The following is an 18,267-nucleotide window of genomic DNA, read 5'->3' on the forward strand; positions in this document are numbered from 1 at the left end:
AACTACTTAAACCTAACTAACCTAAGGACATCACACAACACCCAGTCATCACGAGGCAGAGAAAGTTCATAGCGTAATTTGACTTTCGTAGTACAATTACGTACTGCAGGAATGCGCGCCAGCTCGTGCCGCATTCGTGTACTAATGAGCTGCCAATTCGAGTGTGACAGTGATATGGAGCGGTGGAGTGCACAGTATCGTTCCTTTGCTGTTGAAAGTTATTTCAAGAATAACGACTCTCTTATTGTTTGGTTCAAATGGTTCAAATGGCTCTGAGCACTATGGGACTTAACTTCTGAGGTCATCAGTCCCCTAGAACTTAAAACTACTTAAACCTAACTAACCTAAGGACATCACACACATCCATGTCCCAGGCAGGATTCGAACCTGCGACCGTAGCGGTCACGCGGTTCCAGACTGAAGCGCCTAGAACCGCACTGTCTTATTGCTACCCAGCGTCTATTTCGGCAACATTTCAACTTGGGACGTCATGGGGAAGTTCCAGATGGACGAACCATTGCGAGGAGGGTACGTGCATTTCGAACGACAGGTTCTGCTTGCAATGGCAAACCGGGAAGAAGTACAAGAACTGTGCGGACACCAGAAGCCGTGTAAAACGTTCGTGCAAGATTATTGTGCAGCCGAAAAAGATCTGCCCGTCGTCATGCGCAAACTGTGCATATGTCCGATCGCTCATTCAGGAGAATATTGCACGAAGATCTCCATTTTCACCCATATAAGCTGCAGATTGTTCATGAAATCAGGCCTCGCGATTGGGTTTCACGCGAAACATTCTGCTTAACCGTGCGTAATCTCCTTCGCCAATATCCACAAATGTTGCGCACTATCCTGATGTTAGATGAAGCTCATTTCGAGTTATGTGGTTCAGTGAATAAACAGAATATGCGTTACTGGGGTGATGTAAACCGGCATGAACTGCACATCAAGCCCTTGCACAATTCTCGTGTCACAGTGTGGTGTGGAGTTGCTTCCTTTGGGATTATTGGGCGTTACTTCTTTGAGGATGACAGCGGTGTTGCTGTAACTGTCACCAGTGAACGGTACCTAAAGATGCTCCAAGACTTCGTTTTTCCCCAGTTAGGTATCGTCGATGTGGATGTGGAACAATTATTGTTTCAACAAGACGGAGCGACCTCACATGCAGTCAGAATTTGCATAGATTTCTTGAGACAGACATTTCCCGGTAGAGTAATTTCACGTTTTGGTGACATTTCCTGGCCGCCTCGCTCACCTGACCTTTCATGTGCAGACTTTTTCCTTTGGGGCGACCTGAAGCAAGAAGTGTTCCGAACACATTGTGCCACCATTCCTGAGTTGAAGGATTGCATCAGAAATGCCGTCGGCAATGTCCCAGGGAATACGTTATGCCGAGTTATGGAAAGCTTCCAACGCCGCCTAGAGGAATGTGTTGTGCAGAGGGGGCGTCATTTGACAGGAGTCATATTCAAAAAGTAATTCACGCAATGGGCAATGGCTTACACATTAGTAAATGGCATACCTGTAACTATTAATTGACATAAGAGGTAATAAATAAATTTCACTTGCTGCCTGATGGTGTTTTCATTTTTAATATCCTAATATGAACGCTGCCTCACCTTGGTTTAATAATGCCACAAACTAGTGGTGTACGGACGGGCGTGAGAAGTGCATGGGGAGAGGAAGAATGGCTACGAAGGAATCATCCCTGTACTGACTCCAGATAAAGAACATAAAGAAAATGTGAACTAGAAAACATGGACTACAATCTAAGGTTTTTTTTTTAGAAAATGTGAACTAGAAAACATGGACTACAATTTAAGGTTTTTTTTTTAACAATTGACATACTTCCATTTTTTCTCACTCGACGAATTATCACAAACTTTTTTTTTTCTTCAACGTCTAGGCGATTCCTTAAGAAAGGAAGCATTTGGAAAGATAAATTTGTGTTTCAACCTAGGACGCAGGGATATGCGTATCCTGAAATTTATAGCCCATCAGGTGATTCACACTCATTAACTAAGGTTATACAAGGCATAAATGACATGTGACTAACAAGTTTCTCCCGGCTTGTACAACGTTAGAATGTTTCGTGGTAAATGCTCTTCAAAAACCGCCGATATTTCGACAGGAAATCCGACTGCCACTTTCAAGGCATGAACTGGCGCCTACGTACAAGCGCTGCGTAGCCCCACCGGGCATAGCTCTAAAACGCAGGACTCGCAGGTGTTGTTGTTGTGGTCTTCAGTCCCGAGACTGGTTTGATGCAGCTCTCCATGCTACTCTATCCTGTGCAAGCTTCTTCATCTCCCAGTACCTACTGCAACCTACATCCTTCTGAATCTGCTTATTGTATGCATCTCTTGGTCTCCCTCCAAGATTTTTACCCTCCACGCTGCCCTCCAATACTAAATTGGTGATCTCTTGATGTCTCAGAACATGTCCTACCAACCGATCCCTTCTTCTGGTCAAGTTGTGCCACTAACTCCTCTTCTCCCCAATCCTATTCAGTACCTCCTCATTAGTTATATGATCTACCCATCTAATCTTCAGCATTCTTCTGTAGCACCACATTTCGAAAGCTTCTATTCTCTTCTCGTCCAAACTATTTATCGTCCATGTTTCACTTCCATACATGGCTACACTCCATACAAATACTTTCAGAAAAGACTTCCTGACGCTTAAATCTATACTCGATGTTAACAGATTTATCTTCTTCAGAAACGCTTTCCTTGCCATTGCCAGTGTACATTTTATATCCTCTCTACATCGACCATCATCAGTTATTTTGCTCCCCAAATAGCAAAACTCCTTTCCTACTTTAAGTGTCTCATTTCCTAAACTAATACCCTCAACATCACCCGACTTAATTTGACTACATTCCATTATCCTCGTTTTGCTTTTGTTGATGTTCATCTTATATCCTCCCTTCAAGACACCATCCATTCCGTTCAACTGCTCTTCCAAGTCCTTTGCTGTCTCTGACAGAATTACAATGTCATCGGCGAACCTCAAAGTTTTTATTTCTTCTCTATGGATTTTAATACCTACTCCGAATTTTTCTTTTGTTTCCTTTACTGCTCGCTCAATATACAGATTGAATAACATCGGGGAGAGGCTACAACCCTGTCTTACTCCCTTCCCAACCACTGCTTCCCTTTCACGTCCCTCGACTCTTATAACTGCCATCTGGTTTCTGTACAAATTGTAAATAGCCTTTCGCTCCCTGTATTTTACCCCTGCCACCTTTAGAATTTGAAAGAGAGTATTCCAGTCAACATTGTCAAAAGCTTTCTCTAAGTCTACAAATGCTAGAAACGTAGGTTTGCCTTTCCTTAATCTTTCTTCTAAGATAAGTCGTAAGGTCAGTATTGCCTCACGTGTTCCAGTATTTCTACGGAATCCAAACTGATCTTCCCCGAGGTCGGCTTCTACTAGTTTTTCCATTCGTCTGATAAGAATTCGTGTTAGTATTTTACAGCTGTGGCTTATTAAACTAATTGTTCGGTAATTCTTACATCTGTCAACATCTGCTTTCTTTGGGATTGGAATTATTATATTCTTCTTGAAGTCTGAGGGTATTTCGCCTGTTTCATACATCTTGCTCACCAGATGGTAGAGTTTTGTCAGGACTGGCTCTCCCAAGACCGTCAGTAGTTCCAATGGAATGTTGTCTACTCCGGAGGCCTTGCTTCGACTCAGGTCTTTCAGTTCTCTGTGACTCGCAGGTAGGCGGCAGCTTATGCCTTGAAAATGTCAGTCGGATTTCCTGTCGAAATTTCGGCGGTTTTTGAAGAGCGAACCTGTCAGCCTTTCCGACACGTCATTCAAATAATAAATGAGGTTTATGAAAAATGTGGAATCAGTTCAAAAACGGCGAAGGAAAGAGAGCTGAAGAAAGTCAACAAAAATAAACCAAAACGTCGATTCAAATTTCGCCACGAGTTCAAGTATAAACACATATCTTGGATAAGTAATAACATAAAACCAAGAGCAATACGTCAAGAAGCGAACTGGGAGTCAAACAGAAAGTTGTACCAACATCATACAGCGATGGCAACTACACTACTGGCCATTAAAATTGCTACACCACGAAGATGACGTGCTACAGACGCGAAATTTAACCGACAGGAACACGATGCTGTGATATGCAAATGACTAGCTGTTCAGAGCATTCACGCTAGGTTGGCACCGGTGGCGACACCTACAACGTGCTGACATGAGGAAAGTTTCCAACCGATTTCTCGTACCCAAACATCAGTTGACGGGCGTTTCCTGGTTCAAATGGTTCAAATGGCTCTAAGCACTATGGGACTCAACATCTTAGGTCATAAGTCCCCTAGAACTTAGAACTACTTAAACCTAACCAACCTAAGGACACCACACACACCCATGCCCGAGGCAGGATTCGAACCTACGACCGTAGCAGCCCCGCGGTTCCGGACTGCAGCGCCAGAACCGCACGGCCACCGCGGCCGGCCGGCGTTTCCTGGTGAAACGTTGTTTTGATGCCTCGTGTAAGGAGGAGAAATGTGTACCATTACGTTTCCGACTTTGATTAAAGGTCGGATTGTAGCCTATCGCAACTGCGGTTTATCGTATCGCGACATTGCTGCTCGTGTTGGTCGAGATCCAATGACTGTTAGCAGAATATGGAATCGGTGGGTTCAGGAGGGTAATACGGAACGCCGTGCTGGATCCCAACGGCCTCGTATCACTAGCAGCCGTAATGACAGGCATCTTATCCGCATGGCTGTAACGGATCGTGCAGCCACGTCTCGATCCCTGAGTCAACACATGGGGACGTTTGCAAGACAACAACCATCTGCGCGAACAGTTCGACGACGTTTTGCAGCAGCATAGACTATCAGATCGGAGACCATAACTGAAGTTACCCTTGGTGCTGCATCACAGACAGGAGCGCCTGCGATGGTGTACTAAACGACGAACCTGGGCGCACGAATGGCAAAACGTCGTTTTTTCGGACGAATCCAGGTTCTGTTTACAGCATCATGATGGTCGCATCCGTGTTTGGCGACATCGCGATGAACACACATTGGAAGCGTGTATTCGTCATCGCCATACTGGCGTTTCACGCGGCGTGATGGTATGGGGTGCCATTGGTTACACGTCTCGGTCACCTCTTGTTCGCATTGATGGCACTTTGAACAGTGGACGTTACATTTGAGATGTGTTACGACCCGTGCGTCTACCCTTCATTCGATCCCTGCGAAACCCTACATTTTAGCTGGATAATGGACGACCGGATTTTGCAGGTCCTGTACGGACCTTTCTGGATACAGAAAATGATCGGCTGCTGCCCTGGCCAGCACATTCTCCAGATCTCTCACCAACTGAAAACGTCTGGTCAATGGTGGCCGAGCAACTGGCTCGTCACAATAAGCCAGTCACTACTCTTGATGAACTGTGGTATCGTGTTGAAGGTGCATGGGCAGCTGTACCTGTACACGCCATCCAAGCTGTTTCACTGAGTGCCTAGGCGTATCAAGGCCGTTATTACGGCCAGAGGTGGTTGTTCTGGGTACTGATTTTTAAGGATCTATGCAGCCAAATTTCGTGAAAATGTCAGTCCTAGTATAATATATTTGTCCAATGGATACCCGTTTATCATCTGGATTTCTTTTTCGTGTAGCAATTTTAATGGCCAGTAATGTAGTTTGTTCTCAGTCTGCGCACATCATAAATTACGCCCCAGATCCATTCACTTCGTTGTTTTCGTTCTCATAGTTATCATGTTCAAAAATATACTTTTATGCTACTCTTCGTTTCCATGAATTCTGTTCAGGTAGTTGACGAGTATGTTCTAGAACAACTGATGAAGCAATAATAGGTGCATCGCGAATGCTGCCTCCAATTCCTTGTCAGACAAGAAAGTTAACTATCCACAGTGGGGTACACACCTCAATCTACGCCTTCGAGAAGACATTTTAGTGAGATATTTGACGTTTGTTATTTGTATGTCTCATTTTTACTGTCATAGATGTGTGCTGCAAATCACAGAGTGCTCGTATAGTGTGTGGACTATGTAAGTAACCTGTGACCTCATTGCATCGTGTCACGCATTAATGATAGAAATTGAGAAAAAAGAAAATATGAATAATTTATATAATCAGTATCAGAGTCTTACACAATCGCGATAGTAATAATGATGTTTTAAATGTAATTTAGTTTCATGACTGAAACACAATCAAATCATTTTGGTTATCACTCCACAGAAAATTTCATTTTACCTCTTAGGGGTAATTACTCCCAGGTTTGGAACCACTGGTCTACGAATCTCTGGAACGCTGCAGGAGCTTGCTGGATCACCGTACCCGGTGTCTGACGCTTTGTCCTGTCCCTTCATATCTCGTGTCTGCAACTATGACGGAGGACGATTACGAGAGTGCTCGTATAGTGTGTGGACTATGTAAGTAACCTGTGACCTCATTGCATCGTGTCACGCATTAATGATAGAAATTGAGAAAAAAGAAAATATGAATAATTTATATAATCAGTATCAGAGTCTTACACAATCGCGATAGTAATAATGATGTTTTAAATGTAATTTAGTTTCATGACTGAAACACAATCAAATCATTTTGGTTATCACTCCACAGAAAATTTCATTTTACCTCTTAGGGGTAATTACTCCCAGGTTTGGAACCACTGGTCTACGAATCTCTGGAACGCTGCAGGAGCTTGCTGGATCACCGTACCCGGTGTCTGACGCTTTGTCCTGTCCCTTCATATCTCGTGTCTGCAACTATGACGGAGGACGATTACGAGAGTGCTCGTATAGTGTGTGGACTATGTAAGTAACCTGTGACCTCATTGCATCGTGTCACGCATTAATGATAGAAATTGAGAAAAAAGAAAATATGAATAATTTATATAATCAGTATCAGAGTCTTACACAATCGCGATAGTAATAATGATGTTTTAAATGTAATTTAGTTTCATGACTGAAACACAATCAAATCATTTTGGTTATCACTCCACAGAAAATTTCATTTTACCTCTTAGGGGTAATTACTCCCAGGTTTGGAACCACTGGTCTACGAATCTCTGGAACGCTGCAGGAGCTTGCTGGATCACCGTACCCGGTGTCTGACGCTTTGTCCTGTCCCTTCATATCTCGTGTCTGCAACTATGACGGAGGACGATTACGAGAGTGCTCGTATAGTGTGTGGACTATGTAAGTAACCTGTGACCTCATTGCATCGTGTCACGCATTAATGATAGAAATTGAGAAAAAAGAAAATATGAATAATTTATATAATCAGTATCAGAGTCTTACACAATCGCGATAGTAATAATGATGTTTTAAATGTAATTTAGTTTCATGACTGAAACACAATCAAATCATTTTGGTTATCACTCCACAGAAAATTTCATTTTACCTCTTAGGGGTAATTACTCCCAGGTTTGGAACCACTGGTCTACGAATCTCTGGAACGCTGCAGGAGCTTGCTGGATCACCGTACCCGGTGTCTGACGCTTTGTCCTGTCCCTTCATATCTCGTGTCTGCAACTATGACGGAGGACGATTACGAGAGTGCTCGTATAGTGTGTGGACTATGTAAGTAACCTGTGACCTCATTGCATCGTGTCACGCATTAATGATAGAAATTGAGAAAAAAGAAAATATGAATAATTTATATAATCAGTATCAGAGTCTTACACAATCGCGATAGTAATAATGATGTTTTAAATGTAATTTAGTTTCATGACTGAAACACAATCAAATCATTTTGGTTATCACTCCACAGAAAATTTCATTTTACCTCTTAGGGGTAATTACTCCCAGGTTTGGAACCACTGGTCTACGAATCTCTGGAACGCTGCAGGAGCTTGCTGGATCACCGTACCCGGTGTCTGACGCTTTGTCCTGTCCCTTCATATCTCGTGTCTGCAACTATGACGGAGGACGATTACGAGCTTACGTGTTAGTCTGAAGGCTGAGATGACCGTCTGTCAGTTACACCATCTTTACGACTTTAAAGCCGACTTTTAAGGCAATAAGCGACTCTTGAAACGAACAAAGGTTAATTTAAGGGAGGGCGTTCATAATATTGACCGAATAAGTCAATCTTGAATTTATTTTTTATTTGTTAGTAGAACTCATGAACAATAAATTCCCAAAGGTACAAATGCCTGAAAAATTGTTAGATGCGTGACGCACTCTTCCTGCCACGCCCATTTTCTGAAGTAACTCTTCAATACCAGTTCGGTGAACAACGATTTCGTGGTTACTTTCAAGCAAACTTGCACGGGGTACATCTAGAAGACTGTGATGTATACTCTTAGTTTTTATGGATTACCTGTGACTCTCCTGAGTGTCTTAAAAACAATAACTTACCAGCTGCTGTACTTATGAAGAGGCAATTATTGTTTTGCCTTGTGCTACTGATGGAGATTTATTCAAGCGTTCGGTTCTTTCATCACTCAGTAATGTCATGCGGGTAAGTGACATGAAAAGTGTATTATGGGTTACATATTTCCGTGTGGTGTCAACAGATGAACATCCCTTTCATGATCTGTGCCACATTAGCTGGTCCAAATATCAAGAAGCTGAGAGGGATAACAACCCTTATATTCAAAGGAGATGCTTCCAGATTGTAGTCTGGAAGTTGTCAAGCCCACTCGACTCGAAGTAGAGATACGCCTCGGTAATCATTGGTGTTTGGTCTGTCTCCCTTTTAATGTAATGGGTGGATTATCACTTGTTTCCAGTCGTCCGGTATTCTTCCTTTCTCCCAGAAATTTTTAGTAACCTCATACATGGTTTCAGCTGCGCACTTCCCTCGCAGCTTCCATATTACAGAAAATACCCCATCTTTACCTGGCGATCTGTTGTTTTCTAGCTGGCCATTGTATTATTCAGTTTAATGCAGTGACAGTGGTTTTGAAGCTGGGTTTTCCTTTTAGGCTGGCTGAAAATTAGTCATCGTGTTGATTCGCTACAGTTTAGAAGATTTTTGAAGTATTTTGCTAGTAATTCACAGTTGTCTTCTTTGCTGGTAATCAGTTTTCCTATTGAATCTTTGAAGTGAAGTCTCACCGGCTTGGACCCTATTATTTCTTCTCTGGAAACTACAGAACTCACTAGTGTTGTTCTGTCTGAAATTCGTATCTACGTATTTTCTCTAGTCATTTTTGTCACATTTCCATTTCCATGTTCGAAAAATTTTTGATCTCAATGAATGTGTTCCAGTCTCTTCCTTTTTTTTCAGGCGTTCCATTTCTTCAAAGCTGCGTTCTGTTGTTTCTTCACATATTCTTATTCCACTATGTTTCCTTCTTCTTCGTGGCTGTTCTAGTTCTATCACTGTTTCTATCACTCCTTCTCTGGTCTCATACCCGTTTCCCATCTTCTTTGTGAGAAGCTGCCGCCTTACAAATTTTGTGAGAGTTCTAAGGACTTTTTTTAAATTTGGAGTTTAATTTTTTGGTTGAAATTTTACTTTGATTACTGTTAAAAAGTAGTCCCAATCTCTGCCTCGTCCTATTCTGATTATGTCTGCATAACTTTTTTGTGGTTTTCTCTCGTTATTGCCACATGATCCAGTTGCTATGAGCCTAAATGTGTATAAGGAGAAAAACTGATCTTCCTGCTTCGTGATTCTCTGGAAACGTGAACATCAGTGTCAAGTCAAATTTGATGTCGAAGTTTGTGAGCGTTTCTCCACTCTTATTGGTGCGATTGTGTGCAGGACAATTTCCTGCTATTGCCATGTATTTCTCTTGTCTGCCGATCAGGGTTTTGAAATCACCTATTATAAGTTGGTGCTTTGGTATTTTTGATGTCTCATTTTATGTTGTTCGTTTTTTCTGGATTTTTCTGTTGTCGTTGTTGGTGTGTGCATGTGCATTTATGATGATATAGCCCTTTTTTTCTAATCGAAACGAGAGAAGTATTATTCGCTCCTATGGCGACGCAAAATCTGCTACGGATTCTGTTAGATTCTGTTAGACCATGAAATCTGTTCCAAGCACAGTGACATATGGATGTTTATTACGCGTAATTTTTCATTAGCTTCAGTGATTCTTCGTATTCTCACGTGCGTCTCATGTCCAACTTGGAAATTATGCGTTATATGTATACGCTGAGTATTTGCCATTTGGTTCTGTAACTATGTATTATTCTTCGAGTGTCCGTCACCCATCCACTGTATACACTATCTTATGAAAACGCAATCTCTTACCTTCTCCACATGAGCTAAGACAGGGACACCATTGGTAAGTAGATGGTTCAGAGCAACATAGCACGAAGGTCGGTAATAGCATCGCGGGATATGACCAAAATAATTCCATATTTAGGTGCTACTTTCGAGATTCCACTATTATTCCATCGTCTATAAACACATGTCTCTCGCACTGGTGAACATTTTAAGTCTCTTAAGACTACTTTCTACATCTACATGATTACTCTGCAATTCACATTTAAGTGTTTGGCAGAGGGTTCATCGAACCACAATCATACTATCTCTCTACCATTCCACTCCCGAACAGCTCGCGGGAAAAACGAACACTTAAACCTTTCTGTTCGAGCTCTGATTTCTCTTATTTTATTTTGATGATCATTCCTACCTACGTAGGTTGGGCTCAACAAAATATTTTCGCATTCGGAAGAGAAAGTTGGTGACTGAAATTTCGTAAATAGATCTCGCCTCGACGAGAAACGTCTTTGCTTTAATGACTTCCATCCAAACTCTCTCCCCTATTACGTGATAATACAAAACGAGCTGCCCTTTTTTGCACCCTTTCGATGTCCTCCGTCAATCCCACCTGGTAAGGATCCCACACCGCGCAGCAATATTCTAACAAATCACGAACGAGTGTAGTGTAAGCTGTCTCTTTAGTGGACTTGTTGCATCTTCTAAGTGTCCTGCCAATGAAACGCAACCTTTGGCTCGCCTTCCCCACAATATTAGCTATGTGGTCTTTCCAACTGAAGTTGTTCGTAATTTTATCACCCAGGTACTTAGTTGAATTGACAGCCTTGAGAACTGTACTGTTTATCGAGTAATCGATTTCTAACGGATTTCTTTGGGACTCATGTGGATCACCTCACACATTTCGTTATTTAGCGTCAACTGCCACTTGCCACACCACACAGCAATCTTTTCTAAATGGCTTTGCAACTGATACTGGTCTTCGGATGACCTTACTAGACGGTAAATTACAGCATCATCTGCGAACACCCTAAGAGAACTGCTCAGATTGTCACCCAGGTCATTTATATAGGTCAGGAACAGCAGAGGTCCCAGGACGCTTCCCTGGGGAACACCTGATATCACTTCAGTTTTACTCGATGATTTGCCGTCTATTACTACGAACTACGACCTTTCTGACAGGAAATCACGAATCCAGTCGCACAACTGAGACGATACCCCATAGGCCCGCAGCTTGATTAGAAGTCGCTTGTGAGGAACGGTGTCAAAAGCTTTCCGGAAATCTAGAAATACGGAATCAACTTGAGATCCCCTGTCGATAGCGGCCATTACTTCGTGCGAATAAAGAGCTAACTGCGTTGCACAACAACGATATTTTCTAAAACCATGCTGATTACGTATCAATAGATCGTTCCCTTCGAGGTGATTAATAATGTTTGAATACAATATATGCTCCAAAACCCTACTGCAAACCGACGTCGATGATATAGGTCTGTAGTTCGATGGATTACTCCTACTACCCTTCTTAAACACTGGTGCGACCTGCGCAATTTTCGAATCTGTAGGTACAGATCTATCGGTGAGCGAGCGGTTGTATATGATTGCTAAGTAGGGAGCTGTTGTATCAGCGTAATCTGAAAGGAACCTAATCGGTATACAATCTGGAACTGAAGACTTGCCCGTATCAAGCGATTTGAGTTGCTTCGCAACCCCTAAGGTATCTACTTCTAAGAAACCCATGCTAGCAGCTGTTTGTGTTTCAAATTCTGGAATATTCCATTCGTCTTCCCTGGTGAAGGAATTCCGGAAAACTGCGTTCAATAACTCCGCTTTAGCGGCGCAGTCGTCTTTGAAGTGCAAGGTTTTTTTTCTGAAATAACAGAGGGACACAAATCATTATGAGAACAGCACACTACGCGGAACAACTCGCTCGTTTATTTGTAAATCGTGTCCATTTCACGGTCGGTCCCTCAGACAGCTACGTCACCACTAAGTCATAGCCGGTTCCTCAGCACCTGTGAGTCACTCGCTCGCAGCACTCTTCCATCGCAGAAACGCCTCTCCTACTCACTGTGGCAAGGCCGGCACCAGGAGACAAGATCAAGGCCACCTCTCGATTACAAGATCTGTTGCAAGGTTCGCACTACGTCCGTGTTTACTTCGCTACCTTCTCAAGGTTCATATCGTCTATAAAAAGCCAGTAGCTAGATGCCAAAAGCTTCCGTACGAAGCGTCATTAATCTGGTTTTCTTTGCAGATCCTGCGCAATCGGTTCGTAGGCGATTACAAGCTACTTTTAATCTCCATTGAGGAAATTCTATTACAGATCACTTAGTTGTAATTTTCACCTCCCAGTGAATTTCTTAACCGATATACAAAATTTAACTACGATCTGCAGAATATTTTCAGGTTGTGAAGTCAAGGAAGGTTTGAATGATGTTGTTTGGGACAACCTAATGCAAAATATAGTCTCTTAACATCTCTCCATCATGTTCTGGCAAAATTTCAAGGAAGTACGGTATTCATCTTTTTAGCTAATCCATACATATCCAGAATGAGATTTTCACTCTGCAGCGGAGTGTGCGCTGATATGAAACTTCCTTGCAGATTAAAACTGTGTGCCAGACCGAGATTCCAAATCGGGAGCTTTGCCTTTTGTGGGCATGTGCTCTACCGTCTGAGCTACCCAAGCACGACTCACGCCCCGTCCTCACAGCTTTACTTCTGCCAGTACCTCTTCTCCTCCCAAACTTTACAGAAGCTCTCCTGCGAACTTTGCAGAACTAGCACTCCTTAGAGAAAGGATATTGCGGAGACATGGCTTACCCACAGCCTAGGGGACGTTTCCAACCCAAGCACGACTCACGCCCCGTCCTCACAGCTTTACTTCTGCCAGTAACTCGTCTCCTCCCTTCCAAACTTTACAGAAGCTCTCCTGCGAACCTTGCAGAACTAGCACTGCTGAAAGAAAGGATATTGCGGAGACATGGCTTAGCCACAGCCTGGGGGATGTTTCCATCTTAATTCATATATAAACAGGCGTTCTACACAGCTGAAATCAGTAAATTATTGAGCTCTTCTGCTCTTATGCACTTTATCCGTGTTTCCAGAATGGTCTGGTGGTGTGGATGTTCAACGAATGTGTGGGCGTTTCTCATCAGCTTTTGCTGAGAACAGTAGGAGTAATCTCATATGGGAATTTCCACCTCCTCTGCACACGTTCTTCTAAAACACTTCACTTGGAAAGCACGTTTTAATTTATTTTCTTTTAACATAAACGAACATCGGAAGAACGATACCTTGTACGAATGGATAATTTAAGAAATAATGTAGACTGGCAATGGCAAGGAAAGCGTTTCTGAAGAAGAGAAATTTGTCAACATCGAATACGGCTTTAAGCGTCAGAAAGTCGTTTCTGAAAGTATTTGTATGGAGTGTAGCCATGTATGGAAGTGAAACGTGGATGATAAATAGTTTTGACAAGAAGAGAATAGAAGCTTTCGAAATGTGGTGCTACAGAAGAATGCTGAAGATTAGATGGGTAGATCACATAACTAATGAGGGGGTATTGAATAGAATTGGGGAGAAGAGGATTTTGTGGCACAACTTTACAAGAAGAAGGGACCGGTTGGTAGGACATGTTCTGAGGCATCAAGGGTTCACAAATTTAGCATTGGAGGGCAGCGTGGAGGGTAAAAATCGAAGAGGGAGACCAACAGATGACTACACTAAGCAGATTCAGAAGGATGTAGGTTGCAGTAGGTACTGCGATATGAAGAAGCTTGCACAAGATAGAGTAGCATGGAGAGCTGCATCAAACCAGTCTCAGGACTGAAGACCACAACAACAACAACAAGAAATACCACTGCGAAAGCCGAAGCACAGTGCCATTACAGAAGTGGTTATGACTTTCACTGTAGTCTCATGTGAAAGTATTGGCTTTGGACGCCATACTTGGCATGGATTCCTGACTTTTCTCCCTTATAGCTCTTTTTATTTTAAATGATAAGAAAAACTATATTGACTTAAATAACGAGAATATCTTAAACTTGAAATCAAACATGAATTGCTTCCAGGAAATAGTTATTAGATTGTTGATGTTGTCATGGTCTTCAAAAAAATGGTTCAAATGGCTCTGAGCACTATGGGACTCAACTGCTGTGGTCATAAGTCCCATAGAACTTAGAACTACTTAAACCTAACTAACCTAAGGACATCACAAACATCCATGCCCGAGGCAGGATTCGAACCTGCGACCGTAGTGGTCGTGCGGTTCCAGACTGTAGCGCCTTTAACCGCTCGGCCACTCCGGCCGGAAGTGGTCTTCAGTCCTGAGACTGGTTTGGTGCAGCTCTCCATGCTACTCTATCCTGTGCAAGCTTCTTCATCTCCCAGTACCTACTGCAGCCTACATTCTTCTGAATCTGCTTACTGTATTCATCTCTTGGTCTCCCTCTACGATTTTTACCCTCCACGCTGCCCTCCAATACTAAATTGGTGATCCCTCGATGTCTCAGAACATGCCCTACCAACCAATCCCTTCTTCTAGTCAAGTTGTGCCACAAGCTCCACTTCTCCCCAATTCTATTCAATACCTCCTCATTAGTTATGTGATCTACCCATATAATCTTGAGCATTCTTCTGTAGCACCACATTTCGAAAGCTTCTATTCTCTTCTTGTCTAAACTACTTATCGTCCACGTTTCACTACCATACATGGCTACACTCCATACAAATATTTTCAGAAACGACTTCCTGACATTTAAATCTATACTCGATGTTAACAAATTTTTCTTCTTCAGAAACGCTTTCCTTGCCATTGCCAGTCTACATTTTATATCCTCTCTACTTCGAACATCATCAGTTATTTTGCTCCCCAAATAGCAAAACTCCTTTACTACTTTAAGTGTCTCATTTCCTAATCTAATTCCCTCAGAATCACCCGACTTAATTCGACTATATTCCATTACCCTCGTTTTGCTTCTGTTGATGTTCATCTTATACCCTCCTTTCAAGACACTGTCCATTCCGCTCAACTGCTCTTACAAGTTCTTTGCTGTCTCTGACAGAATTACAATGTCATCGGCGAACCTCAAAGTTTTTATTTCTTCTCCATGGATTTTAATACCTACTCCGAACTTTTCTTTTGTTTCCTTTATTGCTTGCTCAATATACAGATTGAATAACATCGGGGACAGGCTACAACCCTGTCTCACTCCCTTCCCAACCACTGCTTCCCTTTAATGCCCCTCGACTCTTATAACTGCCATCTGCTTTGGGTACAAACTGTAAATAGCCTTTCGCTCCCTGTATTTTACCCCTGCCACCTTCAGAATTTGAAAGATAGTATCCCAATCAACATTGTCAAAAGCTTTCTCTAAGTCTACGAATACTAAAAACGTAGGTTTGCCTTTCCTTAATCTTTCTTCTAAGATAAGTCGTAGGGTCAGTATTGCCTCACGTGTTCCAACATTTCTACGGAATCCAAACTGATCTTCCCCGAGGTCGGCTTCTATCAGTTTTTCCATTCGTCTGTAAAGAATTCGCGTTAGTGTTTTGCAGCCGGCCGATGTGGTCGAGCGGTTCTAGGCGCTTCAGTCCGGAACCACGCGACTGCTAGTGCCGCAGGTTCGAATCCTGCCTCGGGCATGGATGTGTGTGATGTCCTTAGGATAGTTAGGTTTAAGTAGTTCTAAGTTCTGGGGGACTGATGACCTCAGATGTTAAGTCCCATAGTGCTCAGAGCCATTTGAACCATTTTTAGTGTTTTGCAGCTGTGACTTATTAAGTTGATAGTTCGCTAATTTTCACATCTGTCAACACCTGCTTTCTTTGGGATTGGAATTATTACATCCTTCTTGAAGTCTGAGGGTATTTCGCCTGTCTCATACATCTTGCTCACCAGATGGTAGAGTTTTGTCAGGACTGGCTCTCCCAAGGCTGTCGGTAGTTCTAATGGAATGTTGTCAACTCCAGGGACCTTGTTTCGACTCAGGTCTTTCAGTGCTCTGTCAAACTCTTTACGCAGTATCATATCTCCCATTTCATCTTCATCTACATCCTCTTCCATTTCCATAATATTGTCCTCAAGTACGTCGCCCTTGTATAGACCCTCTATATACTTCTTCCACCTTTCTGCTTTCCCTTCTTTGGTTAGAACTGGGTTTCCATCTGAGCTCTTGAAATTCATGCAAGTGGTTCTCTTTTCCCCAAAGGTCTCTTTAATTTTCCTGTAAGCAGTATCTATTTTACCCCTAGTGAGATAAGCCTCTACATCCTTACATTTGTCCTCTAGCCATCCCTGCTTAGCCATTTTGCACTTCCTGTCGATCTCATTTTTGAGACGTTTGTATTCCTTTTTGCCTGCTTCATTTACTGCATTTTCATATTTTCTCCTTTCATCAATTAAATTCAATATTTCTTCTGTTACCCAAGGGTTTCTACTAGCCCTCGTCTTTTTACCTATTTGATCCTCTGCTGCCTTCACTATTTCATCCCTGAAAGATACCCATTCATCTTCTACTGTATTTCTTTCCCCCATTCCTGTCAATAGTTCCCTTATGCTCTCCCTGAAACTCTGTACATCCTCTGGTTTAGTCAGTTTATCCAGGTCCCATTTCCTTAAATTCCCACATTTTTGCAGTTTCTTCAGTTTTAATCTACAGTTCATAACCAATAGATTGTGGTCAGAGTCCACATCTGCCCCTGGAAATGTCTTACAATTTAAAATCTGGTTCCTAAATCTCTGTCTTACCATTATATAATCTATCTGATACCTTCTAGTATCTCCAGGATTCTTCCATGTATACAACCTTCTTTTATGAGTCTTGAACCAAGTGTTAGCTATGATTAAGTTATGCTCTGTGCAAAATTCTACCAGACGGCTTCCTCTTTCATTTCTCTCCCCCAATCCATATTCACCCACTATGTTTCCTTCTCTCCCTTTTCCTACTCTCGAATTCCAGTCACCCATGACTATTAAATTTTCGTCTCCCTTCCTACCTGAATAATTTCTTTTATCTCATCATACATTTCATCAATTTCTTCATCATCTGCAGAGCCAGTTAGCATATATTTGTACTACTGTAGTAGGCATGGGCTTCGTGTCTGTCTTGGCCACAATAATGCGTTCACTATACTGTTTGTAGTAGCTTACCCGCACTCCTATTTTTTTATTCATTATTAAACCTACTCCTGCATTACCCCTATTTGATTTTGAATTTATAACCATGTATTCACCCGACCAAACGTCTTGTTCCTCCTGCCACCGAACTTCACTGATTCCCACTATATCTAACTTTAACCTATCCATTTCCCTTTTTAAATTATGTAACCTACATGTCCGATTAAGGGATCTGACATTCCACGCTCCGATCCGTAGAACGCCAGTTTTCTTTCTCCTGATAACGACGTCCTCTATGTAGTCCCCGCCCGGAGATCCGAATGGGGGACTATTTTACCTCCGGAATGTTTCACCCAAGAGGACGCCATCATCATTTAACCATGCAGTAAAGCTGCAAATGGTTAAATGATAGAAAATTAGACTAACTAATAAAAATGGTAATGGACTCATATAATGATGTTATGTCATTTGTAGATATCAGAAACGGAACAGATATGTGTATTGCTCTACTCTCGGAGCGTCTTCAACAGTTTGTAACTATTAAACTGCAGATTTCCACATTACTTCTTCGTTTTCCACATGCTAAGGCTATCAGAGCTTCCCCTCCCCACCTCTTCCAGGAAATTAGATCGGTCATAATTGCCACGAAACGTGTTTTCCCTGCGTCCTTGTGGCTTCTTCGCAAACTTGACTCGTCTCTAAGACTTGAAAGGAGCACGTATCTCATTTACGAAGTATTTTCCTTGGCGCAGGAAAGCATCAGGTCGTAACAGCAGGAACAAATAAGAAACTGCTCGTACTTGAGATGTGCCTGCCCGAGGTTGCCAAGTACGTAACCGCATTACGCACCAGTTGCTCCACAGGCACAAGGTCATAGCGATGCACGCCGCTCCTCTGTTCCAGTTTCATTCGCTGGCGAGGGCCTGAAACTCCTTTCGAGAATGTTCGTTATTAAATCTACAAAGTTAG

At 42.4% G+C, this 18,267-nt stretch overlaps 1 protein-coding gene and 1 long non-coding RNA gene across 5 annotated transcripts in view; both read right to left on the reverse strand.

The window, feature by feature from the left end:
* Positions 1-18,267, reverse strand: part of LOC126202921 (trithorax group protein osa-like) — a 145,647-nt gene that overhangs the window by 76,410 nt on the left and 50,970 nt on the right. The gene's annotated exons all lie outside the window — the stretch shown is intronic.
* LOC126202924 (uncharacterized) lies at positions 6,342-7,149 on the reverse strand. Its single transcript, XR_007540201.1, has 3 exons — positions 7,017-7,149; positions 6,633-6,763; positions 6,342-6,379 (listed from the first exon to the last, which is right to left on the reverse strand). It is a non-coding gene; the product is annotated as an uncharacterized LOC126202924 (long non-coding RNA).

This window comes from Schistocerca nitens, chromosome 9 (genome assembly GCF_023898315.1).
Source record: "Schistocerca nitens isolate TAMUIC-IGC-003100 chromosome 9, iqSchNite1.1, whole genome shotgun sequence".
NCBI lineage: Eukaryota > Metazoa > Arthropoda > Insecta > Orthoptera > Acrididae > Schistocerca > Schistocerca nitens.